Source organism: Callospermophilus lateralis, unplaced genomic scaffold (genome assembly GCF_048772815.1).
Source record: "Callospermophilus lateralis isolate mCalLat2 unplaced genomic scaffold, mCalLat2.hap1 Scaffold_8211, whole genome shotgun sequence".
Lineage (NCBI taxonomy): Eukaryota > Metazoa > Chordata > Mammalia > Rodentia > Sciuridae > Callospermophilus > Callospermophilus lateralis.
Genome location: NW_027516274.1, coordinates 17689 through 39167, shown reverse-complemented (window position 1 = coordinate 39167; position 21479 = coordinate 17689). Strand labels below are relative to the sequence as shown.

Sequence of the window (21479 nt, the reverse complement as noted above, 5' to 3'; positions counted from 1 at the left end):
CCATTATGTCCGACCTCTCTCAGTAGCTGATGCCGGCTCATCCTTCAAGTTCCAGCTCTGTTGTCCCTTCCCCTGGGAAATCCGACCACCTGTCCCAGCTGGATAAAAAACCCTCCCAAGAAATCCCATACACGTGGCCCTTCTTTCTCTGGCGTGTGCGTGCGTGCGTGTGTGTGTGTGTGTGTGTGTGTGTGTATCTCCCATCTCTTAAGATGAAATGGATTCATCTCCTACTTAAAAGAAAAAACCCTCATGGATTTTTATTTCACTAAAACTGACATCTAAACCCCTTCCCACGGGATTCCCAGCTGAAGTGTTTGGGGGTGGGAGGTACCAACCCAGGGAAGTTGTGCAATGAATCGGGACCCAGCCTGGGCCCCTGGCAGGTGCAGCAAAGCTGGGGTAGACAGAGAACTCTGAGAAAGCATTCAAGTTCTGGACTAGAGCACCCCAGCCCAGGGGCTCAGCCCCACCGAAGAGCACTGAGGGCCCACCGGGCCCCGACTTTCACAGTGTCAGAGAGAATAGGGGGCTCAGAAAGGACAGGGGACTGGGAGCACCTGAAGGAGCTCCCCCACACCCATACACATGGAAACTGAGTCAGGATCTCAGCTCTGCCAACTGCCAGGTAAGTGACCTTGAGCAAGGGATGCCACCTCTGCCCCTCAGTTGCCTCACCTAAGATAAAGACTCCATGGGTCTTGTTTCCAGGAGTTATGTAAATGAACCTCTCCTGACCCAGATTAATCAAAAGCAGACCTAGTGTGTAAATTGGTACAACCACTTCAGAAACAGGCCAGACAGTGTCCTATAAAGTTAAACACAAATTTCGTTACACATCCCAGAAATTCCACTCATGGAGAGTGACCCAGGGAAAAACAAAAGCATATGTTCACCAAAAGGCTTGTACAAAAATATTCATAGCAGATTTACCCATAATAGTCCAAAACTGGAAAAAGCCCACAGCTCCGAAAACAGGAGAACAGATAAACTCAGGTTTGGCGTACGTTCAATGTCACACTACTTAGCCATAAAAGAGAACCAAATACTGACATCTGCAACAATGAGGGGGAATCGCAAAGCCATTCTTGCTAAATACATATGATATGATTCCATTATATGAAGCTGTAGGACAGGCCAAAGCAATCTGTAGGTGAAAAATCAAAACAGTGGTTCCCTCTGGGGAGCTGGTGGTGGAGATGGACTTGGAAAAGACATAAGGGAACTTTCTCCAGGTGACAACATTGTGAATCTGAATGGGCATAGGTGGCACAGGTGTATGCATTTGTCACAACGCAGAAGATGGACACTTAAGATCTATGTGTTTCGTTGAATAGAAATGCTACCTCAAATGGAAACAAATATTGAATTCTAATGATATAGAGGCAGAAGTATTGCAGGGCATTGTACCAACATCTGCAATTTATTCTAAAATGCATCAGAAAAATAGGACGGGTAAATGAGTGGATGGAGGAATGATGAGTGGATGGACAATGCAGTAAATCAAGGCAGATAAAATGTTAATTACAGGCTCTAGCTCGTGGTTATATGGATGCAAATTTTTCTGAATGAGATTTTTTTATCATCAAATGATAAGATGGAGGTAAAGTCTATTTATTTATACATCCCAAGGAAAGCAATTCCATTTTGTGGCCATTCTTTTGGGACATTCTTCCTTACTGCCACCCCAAATCTACAGTTCTAGTCTGCTGCCATTTGGTGGGGCCGGGGGTGAGCAGTCCCCCACTGCCCACTGGGTGGCTGACTCGAACAAGGTATTCAACGTCAACTCTTGAGACATCAAATTAATAAGTTAACTGATTAACAAGAGGGAGAAATAGAAAAATAGCACAATTGATAGAAATGTTGCGTTACTTAACTATCCCTATGGTTTAAATGTAAAACAATCAGAACAGTCCCCGGGAACCATCTGGGCTTTTGTGCTTGCTTGTGTGTGTCCTTTCCTCTATCCATCTCTGTTTCACCTAGGGTTGTGCAACCTCTTCTATAGGGCCACCTTGGCCACAATGCCAACCACACAGATGCTAGGGCACCAGCAGCAAGAGGAATCAGAAAACAGAGGAAAATTCAGCTCTGATGAACTTCTGCAGAATTCAGAATTCTGCCCCTGGAAAAATCTATGTTAATTTCAGAAGACATCCTTTTTGAGTGTGTGTGTGGATTGCTAAATTGTGACCCTTTGCCTCAAATTCATTTGCTGAACCCTCAAGACCTCAGAATGTGACTATATTTGAGAGAGGGTCTTTAAAGAGGCAATTAAAATAAAATAAGGTCATTAGGGTAGCCCCTAATCCAATATGACGAGCGTCCTTATAACAGAAAATTAGGACACAGACACGCACAGAGGAAAGACCATGTGAAGACATGGCATAAAGGTAGCTGTCTGCAAGCTAAGGAGAGAGAAGCCAACTGCTGACACCTTGATCTTGGGCTTCCAGACTCCAGAGTGTGAGAAAATGAATTCCTTTTGCTTAAGACACCCCAGGCTTTATTACGGCAGCCATGGCCAATACATACAATGACTTTAATACTGTTCTTGTTTTAAATTACAAATCTGATGGGCATAATGATATTTTTGTTGCTTAGGGCTTCTAGAATTTTACTTTAGTAGAGAAAAAAACACAAAGGATTATATGTTGAATCCTTTATCTACCCATTACTGGAATGAAGACACATTACCATTGGGTCATATGCAACGATCTTGAAGAAAGAGGAGAAAAACATAACAGATAAAGTTCATATCCTCTGCATCCCTTCCTTTCCTCCCTCCCTCTCTCCCTCCTTCCCCCCCCCCTACAGATAAAGCTATAAGGAAACTGGTTTGTATCTAGCCATAACTTTATCTTTTTACTGCACAACCATGTCCATAAACAATACATTGTATCAGTTGTGATATTTAACTTATATATATGGCATGTCATTCTGCAATTTGCTTTTTTTCCCATTAGTATTTTGTTTTCAAAATATAGCCATGTTACTACACAGAGAAAGGGTTTTTATTGTAGCTGCTATATAGGATTCCATCATTTCAATGTGCCATGATTCATCTTTCGATTCAAATGTCTCCTGATGACATTCTGAATTGTCTCCAATTGCTTTGCTTTTGCACCCACTGCTGTAATAAACATGGGACCACAGGCTCTGCAGTCAGCCTGGGTCTGAATCCTAACTGTTGTTTACAGCTCCAGCCTGAGGCAAGCTCTTGCATCTTTTGGTCTCTATTTCCTCATCTGCTAAATGAGAGCCATTCTCCATGCATGTGGTTGTTGTCCTGATTAAATGAGCTACTGTATAAACCCCCAGGCCTGAAGAAAAAGCACTCAACAAACAACAGCCACGGAACCGCAAAGATAGAGCGATCCAAAAACAGGGTCTGGACAACAGAGTATCTCAAAAGTGAGACTAGAGTAATAGGAAGGATCCAGATGAGCAGAATGAAGGACAGAGGATTTCCAGGCAGGGGAAGCAGCTGGATCAAAAGACTCAAGAGTGGGAAATGCTTAGGATTGTTTAAGGAATGAACATGAGATGAGTTTGGCCGGGGCAGAGGATTTTCATGGGAGGATAACAGGCAGTAGGCTCCAGAGAGATGCTGTACCTGAACATGAAAGCCTTCAAAAGCACAGAAAGAACTCTGACCTTGACGTGGGAGTAATTAGGATCCAACTAAGGCTCTTGAGCTGTGGTTACAGATTTACTTCTCTTGCCTCCCAAATCATTTTTACAAATCAACTTGAGTCTGGAAGGGCGTTCTGTCCAACATAACTCTGTTTTCACCTCCCAACTGCATATTGAATCTTGTAGGTCCAAACAAGTTCATGCCAAGTCCAGCACTGTGGGGAGAGGTGAGGATGGAGCCAAATTCAAGATGGAGCCAGGTACCATGTTTGGGGTACAAGAGAAGAGGGGCAGAGACAGAGAGAGAAACTGGCACCCAGACAAACCCTGTCCGAATGTGCTGGAGAGTGAATTCATATCTTTGAGATTGGGGGCATTCAGATGGTTTACAGTCTGGGAAACTTTATTCACAAAAATCTTTTTTTAAAACATTTTTTTAGTTGTCAATGGACCTTTATTTTGCTTACTTATATGTGGTGCTGAGGATCAAATCCAGTGCCTCACACATGCTAGGCAAGTGCTCTACCACTGAGCTACAACCCCAGCCCTCACAGAAACCTTTGGCAGAATCCCATATCGCCTCTGATCTCACTCCAGGACATATAGCGTGAAAGCCATCCACAGGAACAGTCCTTCTTCAAGTGTGGTCATGACCCGCAGCCTCTTCATCACCAACATGAAAATTCCCGGGGGTGGGGGGAGGGGTAAGGAGGGCAGATGGAATCAGAAACTCTGGGCTGGGGCCCAACAGTCTGTGCTTTAATAAACCCTGGTGTCATGGGCACATACACACAAGTATAAAACCCCTAGTGCCATTCCACAGAACAGTGTGCCCACTTGGCCACAAGGATCCCACTCATGCCTATGCACAGCACAGGCCATGCCCTTGCCCCTGCCCCTGCCCCTACAGACTCTGCCCCTGGCAAACAACCCCCTCCAGCTTCAGGGGTTTTCCTAACCTCCCCATTCCCAGCCATCACAAGAGAACTAGTGGAAGGAAGAGCCAGAGGGGCCTCAAAGACCACCTAGTGCAAGGGGTGTGATTGTAGCTCAATGGCAGAGCGCTGCTTAACATGTGTGAGTCATTGATTTTGATCCTCAGCACCACTAAAAATAAATTTAAAAAGTTATTGGATCCATCTACAACTAAAAAAAAATTTTTTAAATATATCACCTAGACCTTCCCTCTGATTTCTAATACAAGGAAACAGAGGCCCAGAAAGAAAGAATGGATTTGCCCACACTCACCCAGTAAGTTGGTGGTAGGGACAGGCCCAGAGAGGCCCATCCATTCTGTACTCCTTTAGAGGACATTTTCTGAAGATGGGGTTGGAAACACCATGAAACTGAGAAATCCCAAACTCCTCTTGGTCCCAAGAGTGGCTTCTGCTCCATGCTCCTCACCATTGCCCAAGTTGCAAGTCAGAACAGAGCCCTGTGTCCTGTCAGTGAAGAGTTCCTGTTTGCTGTGGGAGGAGGGCTGGGTCCAGAACTAAAGGTAAATGGGGATTGGCAAGAAATGATCAGGGTCATCTGCAACACGGGGCGTGAGCACATGACTCTGCAGTCAGACACGCCACTTAGTAGCTGGATGATCAGGGCAAATCACTTAGCGGCTTACACTACAATTTCCCCATTCACAAAATGAGAATGATACGGGTTGAGCATCCCCAGTCCAAAAATCCAAATCCCCAAATTCTCTAAAAATCTTACACATTTTGAGTGCTGGCACGACGCCACCAGTAGAAAATTCCACATTGAGAAACTTCATATACAAAATTATTTAGAGTTTTGTATTAAATTACCCTCAGACTATGTTTACTGGGCTTATATAAAATATAAGTAAATTTCGTGTTTTGTCTTGGGTTCCATCCCCAAGATATCTCATTATGTACATGCAAATATTCCAAAATCAAAAAAATTATCCCAAATCTAAAACACATCTGGTCCCAAGCATTTTAGATAAGGGTTACTCAACCTGAAATAGTACGCATCTCACCTGGTTGTGCTGAGAATAAAAGGGGTTAAAATCAGAGTGCCCTTAGAACAGCCTGGAAGGTGGCATCACACAGCACTTGTTCTCACTAGGAAGAGCAAGATTCGAAGATTCTTCTGACAGGCAGTGTGCTGAGGGCAGAGCCCAAGGCCCACAGAAGAATGCAGACCTTTGAGGGCAATGTGTATGGCATCTAGACAGAAGCATGTGCACTGTTGCCAGGCCAGGAGGTCACAGAGCTGTGACACAGGAAATGAGCCTGTTCTAGCTTACAGGTCTTGATTGTCACCTACCAGGAGCTGGCTACAGGGGACAGAGCAGAAGGAGCCACCTTGCTTGCCTCCGGGAGCTCACAGCACAGTGGGAAAAAAGTAAACTCAAGTCTGATATCATTCAGGGCACTTGGCCCTGGGGAACTGAGGGAATTATCCTGGACCCCCAGCACACCTGGCCACTTCCCACCTATGGAGTGAGATCTCCAGGAGCAGGATCCAGGTGCATAAGTATTTGGTGCAAGGCTCCAGAGGGTCTCAGCTGGACAGAGATGTTAGCCATGCCACCCTCTTCTGTCCAGTGGTCCCACCTGGGTAGATAAGGACAGACACAGCAAAGGGCAATGGGGTGGAGCCTGACCTGACCACAGGCAACAGCAGCCCTGACCACAAGATGTATAGGAGGAGGGTGGGTGCTGCAGCAGTTGCCTGAGACACAGTCCAAGGCTGACACTCAGGGAAGAGTGACCAGTCATTTCCATGGAGATGAGAAATAAGCCTGGAAAATGAATCCTAGATGAAGGTCAGAGAGGTTTAAGATTGCCCTTCCTGCTTCCAGCCGTTTCTGCTCTCCTAGGGCCCTGGGTGCTCTGAGATCGATAGGAGGGTGGCGGGAATTGTTAAACTCTGAGTAGGGCCAAGTGCTGAGAGAGGAAGCTGAAGCCCCACTCTTCAACACCCTGTGGGGCCAGTCTCTTTGTCCCGACCTGTGCCTCATCCCACCAGGATCACCTCCACCCAGCACACAGGGGGAAAGGCTGACTTCCCCTGCACCAAGCACTCTCAGATGGAATTTTCTCGCAGGAACTTGGCCCTGGGGAACTGAGGGAATTATCCCTGGACCCCCAGCACACCTGGCCACTTCCCACCTATGGAGTGAGATCCCCAGGAGCAGGATCCAGGTGCAAGAGCCAGGAACCTAGCGGGTTGCTGCTTGACCTCAGAATAACAATGATGACCTTTTCTGTCCAGCTCACCACTGCTTTCCTGGCCCACACAAAAGTGCCTGGCTCATTGGAAGCCCTCAAATAAACCCATGTTGAATAAATACTCAAATAGATCCATGAATGAACGGTGCCCCCAGAGCCTCTAGCCATGAGCATATCTGCTCTTGGCTCCTGGCCCTTTCCTTCCAGTTTCATTTCTCCTCCCTCCCCCAGGCTTTCTGGGTCCCTTTTGTGTTAGTCAGATCTTCTTCTGTGATCAAAATATCTGACAATAACAACTTAAAGGAGGAAATACTCATTTTGGCTCATGGTTTTAGAGGTTTTAGACCAGGTACTCCATGGCTTGGGGACCAAGGTGAAGCGGGGCCTGGCAGTGGGAAACTGCTCAACTCATGGTGGCCAGGAAGGAGTGGAGCAGGGACAAGAGGAAGGAAGGGGTCAGGGACAAGATATAGTCACCAGGCACACCCCCAGTGACATACTTGCTCCAACTATGTTCCACCTGCCTAAAGTTTCTACCAATAATCCACTCACCATTAATCCATCCAATGGATTAATCCACTGATAAGGTCAGAGTTCTCATGATTCAGTCACTACCCAACAGTCTCACCTCTGGACATTTCTGCATAGGGGACCAAGTTTTCAACACATGAGCTTTGGGGGGACATTCCAGATCCAAGCTATAACATCTTCCAAGCAAACCACTCTCCCTCAATCTTTGTCTCGCACAGGCAGAGAGTGACAGGAAAAGAAATGGAAACTACCTCTCTTGCCTTCCAGTGTGTGGCTTCTCCTAGAACACCACAGATCCTCTGTGGGCAAGGGCAAGGTCAGGAAATCAATCTCACTGCCAGGGGCACAATCCTGACATCTCACTCTACTGTTTCCAACATTAAAAGGATCTATGAGCAGGAATATCTAGAATTTTTTAAATCTCTATCTAGGTAAATGGAACCCTCTCCACCTAATGGAAGCCATACACACACACACACACACACACACACACATTTATATATATTTTAATTTTACATCAGATCCATTTTCTAAAACTCTGCCCCTGCTTCTCTTGAGATTATCCTGTGAGCTATAGACCATTTATCTAAAACTTCCTTCCCTCATTCGATTCTAAATTCCAGGAGGGAAGGTTCATGGTTTATTTTCTCAACAAGGTACCCCAGGGCTGAGCATCTAGCTGGGCACAAGTTGATGCAAGTGGACAAGATGAAAGAGTATGGGCTCCTCCTCTCCGTCCTACAGAAGGAAGAGCCAGGCTAGCCCTGCTGGCACACCCTTCCCCAGCAGTCCAGAGGCTAGGAGGCCCTTGGCAGGCAGCAAGGCTGGTAGCCAGACACCTGGGCACTCCACAACTTAGGTACAACTGGAGCTCAGCATTCACAGTAAGCCAAGCGCACCACCAACACCAGGCCCCCATCAGTGTTCTGTTATGCCCTTGGAACACAGAATGTAGGGCCTCCCTTCCTACACCTGCCCCAAGGATAGGAGCCAGAATTTACCAGTGACATAGGGCCCTCCCCTGGAGAGAAAGTAGGAGCTTGTAGGCGACACGCCCTAAAAATCAGGCACTTCTTATTACTTCTTTCACTGCCAGGGGCTTTGCAGGGCCACAGCTCTTCTTCTATGACTCTCCCTCCTGAGGGCCTCCAAGGCAAGGTTTCTGCCAAGGGAATAAAACTCCACCCCTCCTCCACACCCTGCCCCCTCCCCCTTCCTCATGTTATTTCCCACTTGGAGTCTTATCACCACATTTGTTAAAATGACTGCCACTTAAGAGGTGGCAGGGAGTCAGAAATGCAATCTGGAGCAAAGCTGATATTAAATAACTTCCTGAGCCTGGCACGTCTGCCAATGCTCCCTCCTGGATCTCAGGTGCATCAATGAAGAGGCTTTGCAAGGTGAGGAGCCACGGACACCCCAGTTCCAGCCTCCAGTCTACCCTACTGCTGAGGAAAGGCCCCTCCCTTATCCAGGATGGAGACTGTTCACCAGCACAGCCTAAAGCCCAACCCCCCCTCTTCTCCCTGGACCTCACCCCACCTTTACTGAACAAAGCGGGTACAATGATGTCTGACACTCAAATTCAACTGCAAGAGCCCTTGTGGTCAGCCAGCCCCACCCCGACATTTTCCAAATACACACACTGAGGCTCAGAGACCTCCAGTCTCTTGGTTGAGGCCAACCAGATAGATTATATTAAAGCCTCTCAAAAAGAGTAGAACTCTATGAACTCCAGAAAGGGTTTACTTTTTAGATGCCAGAATTGGTTGGCCCCCATAAACTCAATCAGTTGCCAGGGTTTTCTCTATTTATGACCTCATCCTATGGACACAGGCAAGAAAAATACCAATAGCTATCACCACACTGGTGCCCACAGTGCATCATCAGTAGCACCTACCCATAAAGGGGGAGATATTCTGTTGATGGATTCCCTGAAGCAGACAGCCCCTAACTCAGATTCAGTATCATCTGGCCCCAACAATTCCCATCATCAGCGCCCTCCACAATCAGAACACACTTGCTGTTCTCCATTCCAGCCACTGGGTGTCACTGCTGTCCCCTAGTGAATTGGAACCACAGAGCATTCATGGTGGAGCAGAAAGGAAGTAAAATGACCCCATCAGACCCACAGGATCCCAGACTTATCCCCTGGATTATGGCCTAACTTTGACCTTCTTCCAGAAAGAGACAGAAGGCCGCTCATTGAGTATCCACCATGTTCCAGACACTTTCCACACACCATTTAATCAGTGGTAACATCTTAGCAACACCTCCCACTCTGCAGATAAAGACCAGGGAAACCGAATAACTTACTCATAATTAAAAAAAAAAAAAAAAAAAAAAAAAAAAAAAAAAAAAAGCTAGGGGCTGAGCAAGGATTGGAACCCAGTTTTGACACCAAATTTCATGACCATGTCACTATACAAATAGACCCCCCCCCCCCGCCTTGAGATTGCAGTCTTGGTGCTATGGGCTGTGGTTTAATCAAGTTGGTTTGCAGTGACCTCAGAGTTGCTGGCACCTAGGAAAAAAACAAGTGGGGCTCAGACTTCCATCCACGACACAAACACAATAAGGCTAAATGGCACCTCCCTCCCAGCAGAAATCATGGTCTAGTGCCCTCTTGTGACTTAACATGGAACTGAAAGGAAAGTGCTTTGGAGGTTCTTAAGGGTGTACTGGAGGGATCTGAGGTCACCCCTATCTCACAGGATTCCTAAATTCTTTCTACCAGGGCTGGTCCTGAGCCCCATCTGTGCCTGACAGGATTATTCCATGACAACAGCCAAAAGGAAGTCAGCTGGTAAATGGGAAGAGCAGCGGGGCCAAGAACAGTCATGAAACCACATGGGACAACATCTGCCAGAGACTGGGTGCTACCGAATTACCCAGGACAGGGATTGCTGGGATCCAACTCCTGGGCCTGGCAAGTGTGGAAGGCAGGCAGCAGAAAGGCTTTGCCTGGGACATTCTGACATTTAGTACCCCAAATGGGCCGCTTAGCTGTGCAACCAAAGCAACCTCCCCGTCACTGTGGCAGACACATGCCTCTGCTAGTCGGCCTCCTTTTCCAATGTACACCACCTGGGTCCTCCTGTTGCCTCCCTCAGCTTCATCCACGTGTTGGTTCCCCTCATAATTTACTTTAATTCCACTCATTAAGGACCCTGAAATGTCATTGTCCCTTACCTCTTAGATACTTCCACTGCAATACTTGCCAGCCAGCCCTTGTGTACCCATCACATGCCAGGTACTTAGCATAATCTCATCAAATGCTCACAACCACTATACAAAGATGTCTTTATAAGCCTGATTTTTCAGAGGAGGAAACTGAGGCTCAGAGACACTGAGCAACTTGTCTAAACCCAAACGAGTCAGAACCAGGAAAATTGTCTAACTAAAAAAGTCTCTATTTTTCCTGCTACCTCTCAATAAAGAAAAAAAAAAGAGTCACTAAAAAGCTCAGGGCACTGGAATTGTTCTAACTGAATACCCTGATTAGAAAGCATCTGTGAGGGTATGTAAAATGAGAGAGGAGGAGGAGAAACTGGGAGCAGGAAGAAACAGCTGAGGGCCATGAAAAGCACCCCTGCTTGTGGGGATGAGGTTCTGGATTATGGTAATGACTAGGGGAGAAAACAAAAGGGAGGGGAAACAGCATTCAGAGTTTTACACATACTACTCATGTTCGCACTGACAAACCCGTATTATTTTTATTACCACCATTTTTCAGATGAGGAAACTGAGGGTCAAAAAAGTTCCATAGCCAGCCCAGGTCACAGCTGGTAGGAGGCAGAGTCACAAACTAAAGCTTCATTTAGTAGTTGCCATAAATAAATATGGTTACTTATGCAGATGGCTCCAGCCCAGTTGGAGGGTCATAAATGCCAACTTTCATTCCTGCTCTTCAGCAGCCTAGCCTCAGAAAAATTATCAGAAATAATAAGTTGGTGGGCAAAAATTGATCACAAGAGAGAGCGAGCCCTGTCTGCATCCCTTGGTCAGGCAGCTGTGGGAGGCCCTTCAGGTCAGAGAATAGGACCCAGCCCTGCAAGCTCAGCACCCACTACAGAAGCAAGAGACCTGGTCGCTAAAGCTGATAACAAGGCTCCTTCATAGACTTATTGGTACATGAATGGGAACAATCCCTGCTCAAACAAGCCTGCCTGGAACAGAAAAGGGCTGGCAGGTCACAGGAGGCAACAGAAACTGCTTGTGGAGGCAAGGCCCAAGCCCCTGGTTAGCAAAGGCACTTTCATGCCCCACCACTGAATGGGGTCTTCTTTGAAAGCAGACCCAGGGTCTAGAGAGCTTAAGAGATGGCACCAAGCTCTCATCTCTAAAAATTTCTAGGGCCTAGTGTTTACCCAGTACCTACATGGTGTTCAGTAATTCCCAAATTTGGATTGGAAGGCAGGGAGAGGTGAGAGACGCCTTCACGCCTGGGCTGGCATATCAAAACAGCCTGAGCCAGTATATAAAGCTCACTGCACAGTGTAACTGTCCATCAGCTTTACTGTGTCCCTATCAAGACTGGATTTTCCTGGGCTGTGCTACACTCTTGGTTCATCTCCATTACTCCTATGCAAATGCGCTGCTTGCTGCAGCTGCTGCTAGGACTGAGATGTGGCGGAAAGGGGACAGTCCCTCTGTCCAGGGCAGTCTCTCAGGCCCTTCCTGGGGAACCCAGGAAGCCTGAAAGGCTGGGACAGGAGTTTCACATTGCTGGACTGCACAGAAGCAAGCACAGAAGCTTGCTGAGAGAGGCCCTGCCTAGGGGAGAGCTGACCTCCCGCCTCAGGCCTGGCTCAGGGAATCTTTGATAGTACAAGCTGACTATGCACTTCCCACCCTGCTAGGGCCACATTGCAGCTCCACCCCTCACCCTCTGAAGTCACCAGCCTTGACGGTCTTGTGCGCCGCACTGCCCTCTGGTGGCCACCATGAGTCTAGCCGAAGCCCATATTGGCAAGCAGGAAGCCACAGGCTTTAAGGTTTGTTTACAGAGACCTCAAAGGTGCTGTGCACAGAACACAGAAGAAAGGCCCTTGGGGGGGCACAATGATGCCCTCAGATGCACGCACACCATGCGGTGTACTGTGACAGGTAACCAGGATTAGGACTTTAATCTGAGATCTCTCTTAGTTGGAGGCTCTTTCCCCTACCTCTGTAATCCCTCAGCCTCAGAGCAGACACCAGAGGGCAGGGGGCCAGTCACACAGCTAGAGAGGCAGGGTCCTGCTCCACTTTGTACTAGGAATTCACTGGATGCTTGAGCCAAATCCATTCACTTCTCATAAGCCTCAAGTTCTTCCTCTATAAAACTGAGTTTGGCCCAAAGTATTTCTGAGTCTCTTTCCAGATCTACCGAATGACCATTCAGAGTGCTGATATTCCTAAGTCAAAAATCTTCCCCCAGTCATCTGGAAGTGGAAATAGCCAACATCGTGCTGGATTGTTCACAAAGCCTGTTGAGTACATCACTACATGGCTTCAACAGTGACCAATAAACCTTTAAGGGGGCCAGGCTGCAAGTTACATGACACCGACTCCCAGGAGTGGAAATTGAGGTCCAGAGAGGTTCTATGACATGGCAAATTCATACAGCCAGGAAGCAGCAACATTGACAGTGTGCTCGCAAATGCCCTGCGATCTTAGCTGTTTTGCAGGACACTCTGTCTCCATGGGGACAGCTATAGCCATCACCCATGCTCATAGCTCATCCCTGCAGAGAGACAGATGGAATATCAGTGAGCAAGGATGGAGAGCTGGGACAACAGATAGGAGACTGGAAGTAGAGGCTGCTTATTTGTGCAGGAGGCAAGAGAAGGGGACAGAAAGAACCAGAATCCTCCCTTCAAGAAAGATGCTCTACCAGTTCCCAACTCTGGCTGCCCAGCATTTTGGATACCCCCTTCCTTCTTGCATCCAAATACATCCCCAAAACCTCAAAGCTCTAGCTGGGAGAAGCCACTCCACCCTCTGTTGCCCCATCCAGGTTCTCTCTGGCCATGGGCAGCCAGGGACATCATCCTGTGAACCATGCCTCCACCCAAAGAGGAGCTGACTGGTGACCCAGCCACCAGCTCCCTGAGGCCCTGCCAGCTTCCACTATCACCTGGGCCACCATAGGACTGGTGCAACTTCAGAGGCCAGGCTACCATGGGGTGGTCAAAGAGGCCTCAAGGGAGGACTGGTTATCGGGAACCGGTCAAGAGGAAAGCCCAAAAGCCTCCCCCACCATTAGAGGCCAGGGACTGTGTTCGCCAAAACTGCCTGACCAACATCATACCCATAATTACCCCATTTGCCTTACCCTGTAACCCCAGCCAGGGCAATTCTCACCTAGGAAATTAGAATAACAGCAAAGACTTTCATTTCAATGCTTTTACTTTCCTATTAACTTATCATAATACCAGTATATTTGTGTGCATGTGTATATGTAGACATGACTACATGCATATATATATATACACATGTGTATGTTAGTATGCTTACAAATATAGGAAGAGAACATAGGCAAAAGAGCTTAATATTTAGATGCTAGATTACTTAAAAACTTATTGGCTGTATGAAATTAAGCAAGTCAAGTACCTTCCCTGGACTCAGTTTCCTCATCTATATAATGGGACTAATAACACTTAATTCATAGAGTTGGTATGATGCCACAATGAAGTATTATCCTTAAGTGCTTTGAATAGTGTCTGGAATAAGTGTTCAATAAATGCTAGCAACCACTGGTTCTCTTGTCCTTTAATAAATACTAGCCATAATTAGTTATCATGTACTCAATAGATGCTAGCTATTATTAGTTATCATGTATCGACAGCTTTCTCTGTGCCAGACATGACACAGGACACTGAACTTCAACAGAGTGCTGCTGTAAAACAGCTGTTATGATTATCCTTATCTTACAGATAAGGAAATTGAGGCCTGGAGGAGGGAAGAGATTTGTCCACAGGGCTGGAGGAGTAGCTGGAAAAACTGGGCATAGGACGAGAGTAGCTTCTAGAGTCTCCATGTTTGATGATGTCTACCTAAGGAAGAAATTCTGAATCTTCCATCACCCAGTACCTGGGGCCCTTTAGATGGGATAAGCCAGCAGGGGACCAGGGACAGAGGTGTGACCAGAGAGAAAGGACAGGCTCCCAAGTGTGCAGAGCCCAGTTCTGCAGTCCCACATGTAAATAGCTCAGCAGAAACTCTCATTGAGTTTATTTCTAATTGGCGTGGGCTACGGGCTGCCAGGAGCCCTGGGGCTGCCAGCCTTATACACACTTGTCGCCTCTGGGGACCCTGAATTTGGAAACATCACCCCAGAGGGAGATGCAGTTGTGGGGGAGGCTCTGGCTTTGTCAAAGTGCCCAGAACAGGAGCCAGGGTAGAGTAGGAGGCCACACCCTGACCTGGGAGCATGCCTGGGAAGAGAAGTCTCCCAGCAACCTGGGAACCCCCAGCTAAGTCCTGCCCTTTGGACTTCAGGACCTTCGTGGGGAACAAGAGGAGGATGGGCTTGCAGTGATGCCCTCCAGTTCTGAATACTGGTGGGCCCTGTGATTAGGGCAGCTAAAACTTGGGGGGGATCCTCCTGGAGTGTTCTGAAGACTCCAGCGGATGCTGAGCTTTGGTTTGGGCTTTAATGGAGTCCTTACTCTTTGATGACCAACCCCATCAAAAAGGAGCCTGCAATGGGCCCTGCCACCAGAGTATTCGAGACAGGTGAGGCTCAGGGAATGATAAATGACTTGAGCTGATGGCTCAGTTGGTCACCAGATCTGTTGGCGACCAGCCTCCAATAAGTCCAGCCTCCATTAGGCTACTTTTAGAACAGTTACCAGGTCACTCAACCGCCCTCCACAAGTCCCATGAAACAGGTCATTACCCTACCCCCACCCCTTGAAAGTGAAACCACCTTCTGGATAAAAATGTTCAGCATCCCCCTTCCCAACACACCAGAGGACATGCAGCGGCAGGGCCATGGCGCAGAAGCAGCAGTTTCCGGCTACCCCAAAGCCTCTGGACCTTTTCACTGGGGAGCCAGAGCAACTCAAACACCTGGGACTCCAGTTTTGTTCTTGACTTTGGTGAATCTGTAAAATGGGACTGATAATGTCTGCTTTTGCAAAAACAAACTCAACAGTTTCTAAGTAGCATGTAAACTGGGAATCAATATAAATGAGTGTGGGTTATTCATACAGATGGAGAATTTGCTTCATTGGGACAAACAGGCAGGTTCCTCATAGGTACTAGGAGATCATCTTTTGAGAGCTCCCCTAACCTGGTCTTGCCTCATGTCCCTCTGTCCACTGCCTAAATCGTCTAATTCCCCTTGGAACAGCACCAAGAGGGAGATCCAAGGGTTTCAGTATCACCTCTCCTGTCCCTCACTCACCTTCCTCTCAAGCTCAGCACCTTCCTATCACAAGAACAAGGGCACCAAGCTTTTTTAAATTTTATTTTACATGATTTGGCAATAAAAAAATTTGCAACCCAAATACTCATATTTTTCATGTGCTTAGGTATCTTTATACATTAAATATTAAATATTCCCTTTTCTAGGCAAAAATACTTTCAAGTAGAATTCTAATGTTTCCTTCTCTCATCCAGTGGAGGCCCCTGCTCCAGCAATGGGTGGAGAACTTTGTGGGGAACATGTCTTCCTGGCCCTGAGCCCAGGGTGCAGAATGGGGGGCATGAAGCTAGGTACCCAGCCACTAAGGAGAGGCTGCAGGCCCTGGCACATTCTTAAGTGTGACATTTGGTCTAGGAAGTTGACTTCAAATTGTGTCATATATCGCAAATTATTTCAAAGTCTGTGTGAACCTGAGATTTCTAGATGTGGGAGAGGGAGGAAGGAGGAAACGACAGGTGGCCCACAGCCAGTGAAAGAGCCCAATACACCCTCCTCTTGGTGTTATCACAAGAGTGACCACCATCCCAAAGAAGGGACCCTTAGCCCTGGCCTGGCTAAGCTTCCTGGGGGATATTCATTGGTTCGGGGATGACAGAGGTCCAAACTGGAAGGGACACTGTGCCCCATGGCCTCAATTCATAGCTGAATTCATAAGCTCAGAAAGACTGTAGCCCTGTGATACACAGCTCAAGAGGGCTAGAAGAGGGGTCCCAATCCTTCCCCTATTCCTAACCTGCTACTTTCTGGGAAGAGAGGCCAATGAGGTGCCTGTGACCTCAACACAAACCACTCAATGGAGAACTTGGGATAGGAACCACAGGCCACAGTAGAGGAACCACCATACTGGCAAGAGCCATCCCCAGAGAGGGCCACAGGTTATGCACACCTACCCACTCAAGATTCACCTGGGGTGGCATCCTGCTCCTTCCTCAGACAGAAGGAAGGACCAGCCAGGGCTGACTGGCAGGGTGAGGACAGACAGCATCACAGACAAGCCAGTGTCTGGCCCTCCCTCCCTTCAGCAGCACACTTAGCCAGGCAGGAGGGTGGCCGGAGCCTTGCAGGACCCTGAGGAGCCTCCAGGCTCCAAGCTCAACTGTCCTGGAGCTGGTATACAAGTACTGTCAAAGCTATTGGCAGGCCAGGCTGATCTTGCCCAAAGCTTTCACATTTGCAGGTTCCATGAAACCGCAGGGCCAATGTCCTTGGCCCCAGGGAGTCCTATGGAAGCTTGACCTACTGGGCTTGCTGAGGCTGAAACTCTAGATCCAGGGAGGGCCTGAAGCCAACCAACAGCCCTGCCTCAGTGTAAAATCCCAAGACCAGTGGGGTCCAGGGCCCCAGCTTTTATCCTGGAAGTATCTCTTTCCCCAGGGCTGTAACTACTGCCCCTTCCAAATCTCACCTCAAAGTCCCCTATGCCTCCCCGCTCAGGCCTAGCTCCAATCCTGGGGCTTGAGCACCTTGCTAAGCCTCCTGACCAATGGCTTTGGGGCCCGGTTCACATTTTGCTGGAACCCCTGTTCTCACTGGTAATTGCCAAAGCTGAGTCTCCCCTTGATACTTAGAAAGGTGGAGAATCAAAGAGTCAATATGGCAAAGTCCCATATGGCCCCTCTGCTAGTGAGGAGAGAGTCTTCAGGGGAAGCAGAGAAAATAAAGGGACCAGACAGCTGCCAAATGCTGTGGTGGCTAGGGGTGACACCCAGCTGGCAGCTCAGCATCCCAGCCAAGAGCCCATGGTCTTTGCAAGCCCAGGCAACTAGTTTCAAGAACATCTGGCCCAGAAATGCCATCTTCTTCTTTCCATCTTCTTTCTAACAGCCAAGGAGGCACCACTCCAACCCAGCCCAGACAGCCCACCATCCCAGCCACCACCCTCCTGCCTTTGTGACGTCAGAGACTGGTTGGGCGTGGCTGCGCATGGACATTTCTAGATGAGGCCACTGTGTATCAAGAGCTTCAATGGCAGAAGGATTGGTCTCCTGAACAAAAAGTCCAAAAGGAAAAGTCCTTTGGAGCAGCTTGGCACTGAGAGAGGCAGAAGTGAGACCCCACACTTCTACCCTGACATTTTATAGCTAATTTCTTCATGATACCAGGAAGTGGCGGAAGCGGTGGTAGCTGTCCACCCAAGGCAGCCCTCGGCCGGGCTCAGATAGGGACAGGAACCATCCCACATACTGCCTTGAGAAGCAGAACCACAGGCTCACGGACCTCTTGTGCCTCTGAAAACTCAAGACAATCCATCCAGCACCCAAGGGAGGGACCTGAGGGTGAATCTGCAGAGGCCCCACCCTCCTTATACCTAGAGCCCATCCAAGCCCACCTAGAAGCAAACACCAGTCCCCAGAGCTTTAGGCTGACAGGAGGCTGGGGGCCTCCTTAAAACCTTGTCTCTGCAAACATCATAAATTCAAAGAGCACTTCTCCAGGCCAAGCTAAGGCAAGGCCCTTCCACTTGCCCCTCAAGCCCCTTCATCCTGTAGAGTGCCACAGAGCAGGGCCTGCAATCATGCGCTGGAGAGAACATATTCCTAAGGCTGGTTCCACCCCAGACGAAGTTACTTTACCACCTGAGCCTCCATTTCCTCAGGGTAAAATAGGGATAGCCACATGCTCTTTCCAGGGTGAACAAGACTCCTCTCCCTCTCTCCAGGCTGTCTGCCTCCAGAGTAAAAGGCTTGGCCCTTTCCCGAGGTCAGTCAATACCAGTCACATATATAACAGGGCACTGGGGAGAAATGGGGCGAAGAAAGGTCATCTGACCCATGACCTCTGACCCTTCCCAATATACCACTCTCACAGCTCCTAGGGAATACAGTTCCCTTGCTCTTTGGTTTTGAGGCAGATTTGGGGAAAAGAGTCCTGCCAGTCTGCCAGGGTTCCAGTCCTAAAACAAGAATGGGGGCATACACAGAGGGGTTTCCACCCCATTCCCTGTTTGCTATCCCCCCAGCTGTTCTCTTAGGGTCCCCTCCAATGCCAAAGAGGGTCAGAGGCTACCCTAGGCTCCTCCCATCACCATTGTATCCAGCAGCCTGGAAAGACCAATCCAACTCTTTTCTGTCAGACTGCTTCCCTGAGCCTCATTTTCAAAGGAGTGACACCTCTGTGTGGCTATAAAGAGCCTACGTGATTGTGACCATCTCTGCCTCCCACGGTAGCTACCATCCAACAGATACACACATCCATATCCATGGAACATGGAACAAACTAGATGCAGCTCACTGGCTCCCACAGACTCACATGGGGCCCCTGGGGCTCCTCCTCTTCAACCGGTAGCCCACCTAGTCCCTTGGAAATCCCTAGCTTGGACTCCCAAGTACCAGGACTAGCCACTGAGCTCTGTCTACTTCTCCACACATGGCTCCCCCAGATGTGCACTTCCAAGACAGTTTTCCTGACAATCTCACCAACAGCCCTTTTCCCTACATCCTGAGGGAAGCAGGACACTGTGGCCTACAAGGAAGGAGAGGGACAACTAGGTTCATCCTACTTCTCCTGCCCTCCTCCTCCTCCCCCTCTGCCTTAGCTGCTTGTCTTATCATCCCTGGCCAGGTTGAAGGTGGTGAGGGGTGAACAACAGAGCTGAGATATGGGTCCAGCTTGCCTCTTGAGCCAGGAGTCAGGAACATCTCCTGGGCTGTCCATTTCCCTCGAACTGTCAGCTGCAAGAATGAAAGCAGTCTCCATTAAGCCAAGAGGGCTGGCGGGCTTTGGAGAGAGCAGGACTGCAATTCCTCCTGGCTTTGCGGCCCCATCACACTGGGCTGAAGCAAGAGAGAGCTGACGCTAGGAGAGCAGCACCAATGGCACATTCAGCCCCTCTTGCTTGAGTCCTTTCAAGAGGTAAAGAGCCACCCCAAATGCTTTCCTCAGACCTGGCCAGCACTTCGGGGCAAACCTCTCTCAGCATCCTACCCATTCCTGGAGGTTCCCAGGGGATGGGAACCTTGAGGAGAAATAAAGGAGAACCATCCTCTGAACATCCCAGAGCATCCACACCCTTCTGTAGGGTGGCAGGATTGGAAGTGGGGGGGGGGGGGTCACCTGGCCAAGGAATAAAAGAAAGGATGGGCAGTTTCACAGGTCCCTAAGCTCTTGCTTCCTCCCCTTCCTATGCTTCTGTTCCCCATCTCTATTAAAGAAAAATAAGAGCAGGTCACCACAGGTCTCAGATGGGGCAGAACCAGGCAAAAGCCAAGCAGAGTTCAATTTTCCACATAAACAGATCCGCACCATGCTAGAAGAAACCCCCTTCCCAAAACACGTCCTCTCCTCCCTTCATCATCCTGACTCGGAATTATCCAGAGCAGTCATCAAAGCCCAAGCAGAGAAAGGGATCTGTAGGCGCCCAGATGCAGATGAGGGTGGGAAAAGGGGGTGTCCTCAGAAATGCCCAAAATGGGGCTGGAGAGGGCTATTTAGTGGGGGGCAAAGAACCCAATTCGCACCCTCGAAATCAGCCTACAGCGGGTGGGGTGGGGGCGGGGGCAGGAGCTGAGCCCTCAAGCCCTGGGCCCGCTCTAGGGTCCTCTCCCGGGAGAGGTACACACAAGCATCACCGGATCCCGCCTCGCCAGGGCCAGAGTCACCTGGAATATGCAGCCCGAGAGCATCTCCCGAGCCAGAGCGAGCCTGACGCGCGCCCGGCGGGCAGCGGGTAGTGGCGAGCTGGGGCGGGCGTAGGGCCGGCTCCCGGGCCGCGGGCGGGCGAAAGGGAGACACCGAGCGAGGGGGAGGCGGGCTGGGGAGCGGCCGCCTGACTTACATGGAAGTGATATTCCTTGAGATGTCCGTGATGTTGATGCTGGCGTTCCCACTGCTGTTCCCTGAATCCTGCCCTTCCAGGAGGGGGAAGAGGTTCCCATCGTCCGGCCGCCGGCAATTGATCTCAGTCTTGCTGCAGACACAATTTGCAGGGCAAGCCAGCACGGAGCCCACATAGTCCAGCCAGGCGCTTCCCAGCAAGAAAATTCGCCAGAAACTACACTTGGCTGGGCAAAGAGAGACATTCATCTCCGATCGCTGCTTCTAAAAAAGAGGAGGAGGAGAGGAGAGGGGGGTGGGGTGGGGGGAGTGGGGAGAGCAGGGGGGGAAGGAAACAAAGACGGCGAGGGAGGGGGGAAGGGGGAGGGGGGCCTCTGCCTTTGAAACGCCGAGCGATCAGATGCAAAATCCTTCAGCGTCCGAAACCATTGCGGCCGCCGCCGCCGCCGGGTGGGAGCCGCGGGGAGCGCCTAGTGGCGCGGTCTGCCGGGCATGGTGGCCGGCTCGGCGCTCCCTGGCTTGTCGAGTCCAGGGGCTCTGGAAGCGAGGCGCGCTCTCCGACTCCGAGACTTTGCCGGGTTGCAACAGACGGTGGGAAGGCAAAAATAATAATAATAAAAAGGGGGGGGGGAAGAAAAAGGAAAAATGGTGCTAAAGTCACCAAGTCCCACCTACTGGGCAGAATTAAAACGGACACACCTGCAAAACACACACACACTCACACATACACACACCCAGTGCTGGAGGAAGAAGCAGGAAGATGCAGTCGGAGCTGCAGCAGCCGCCGCGAATGGCTCGCTGCGCGCCTGCAGAAATGTACAAGTGCTCCGAGCCTCACGAAACACACGGGTTATCGGAGCGTCTTCCTCGGCTCCCTCCCTTCCTCCTCCCCTCCCTCGTCGTGGCCTCCTCCCCCTGCCGCC

General features: G+C 49.3%; 1 long non-coding RNA gene across 2 annotated transcripts; it reads right to left on the bottom strand.

Annotated features, from left to right (window-relative positions):
• Positions 1-2817: 2817 nt before the first annotated feature.
• LOC143395662 (uncharacterized) lies at positions 2818-21463 on the bottom strand. Of its 2 annotated transcripts, none has more exons than XR_013155218.1 (3): positions 20558-21463; positions 4888-5081; positions 2818-3854 (listed from the first exon to the last, which is right to left on the bottom strand). It is a non-coding gene; the product is annotated as an uncharacterized LOC143395662 (long non-coding RNA). The 2 variants fall into 2 exon arrangements; XR_013155217.1 differs by lacking the exons at positions 2818-3854; positions 4888-5081 and adding exons at positions 9740-9891; positions 19397-19454.
• Positions 21464-21479: the final 16 nt, after the last annotated feature.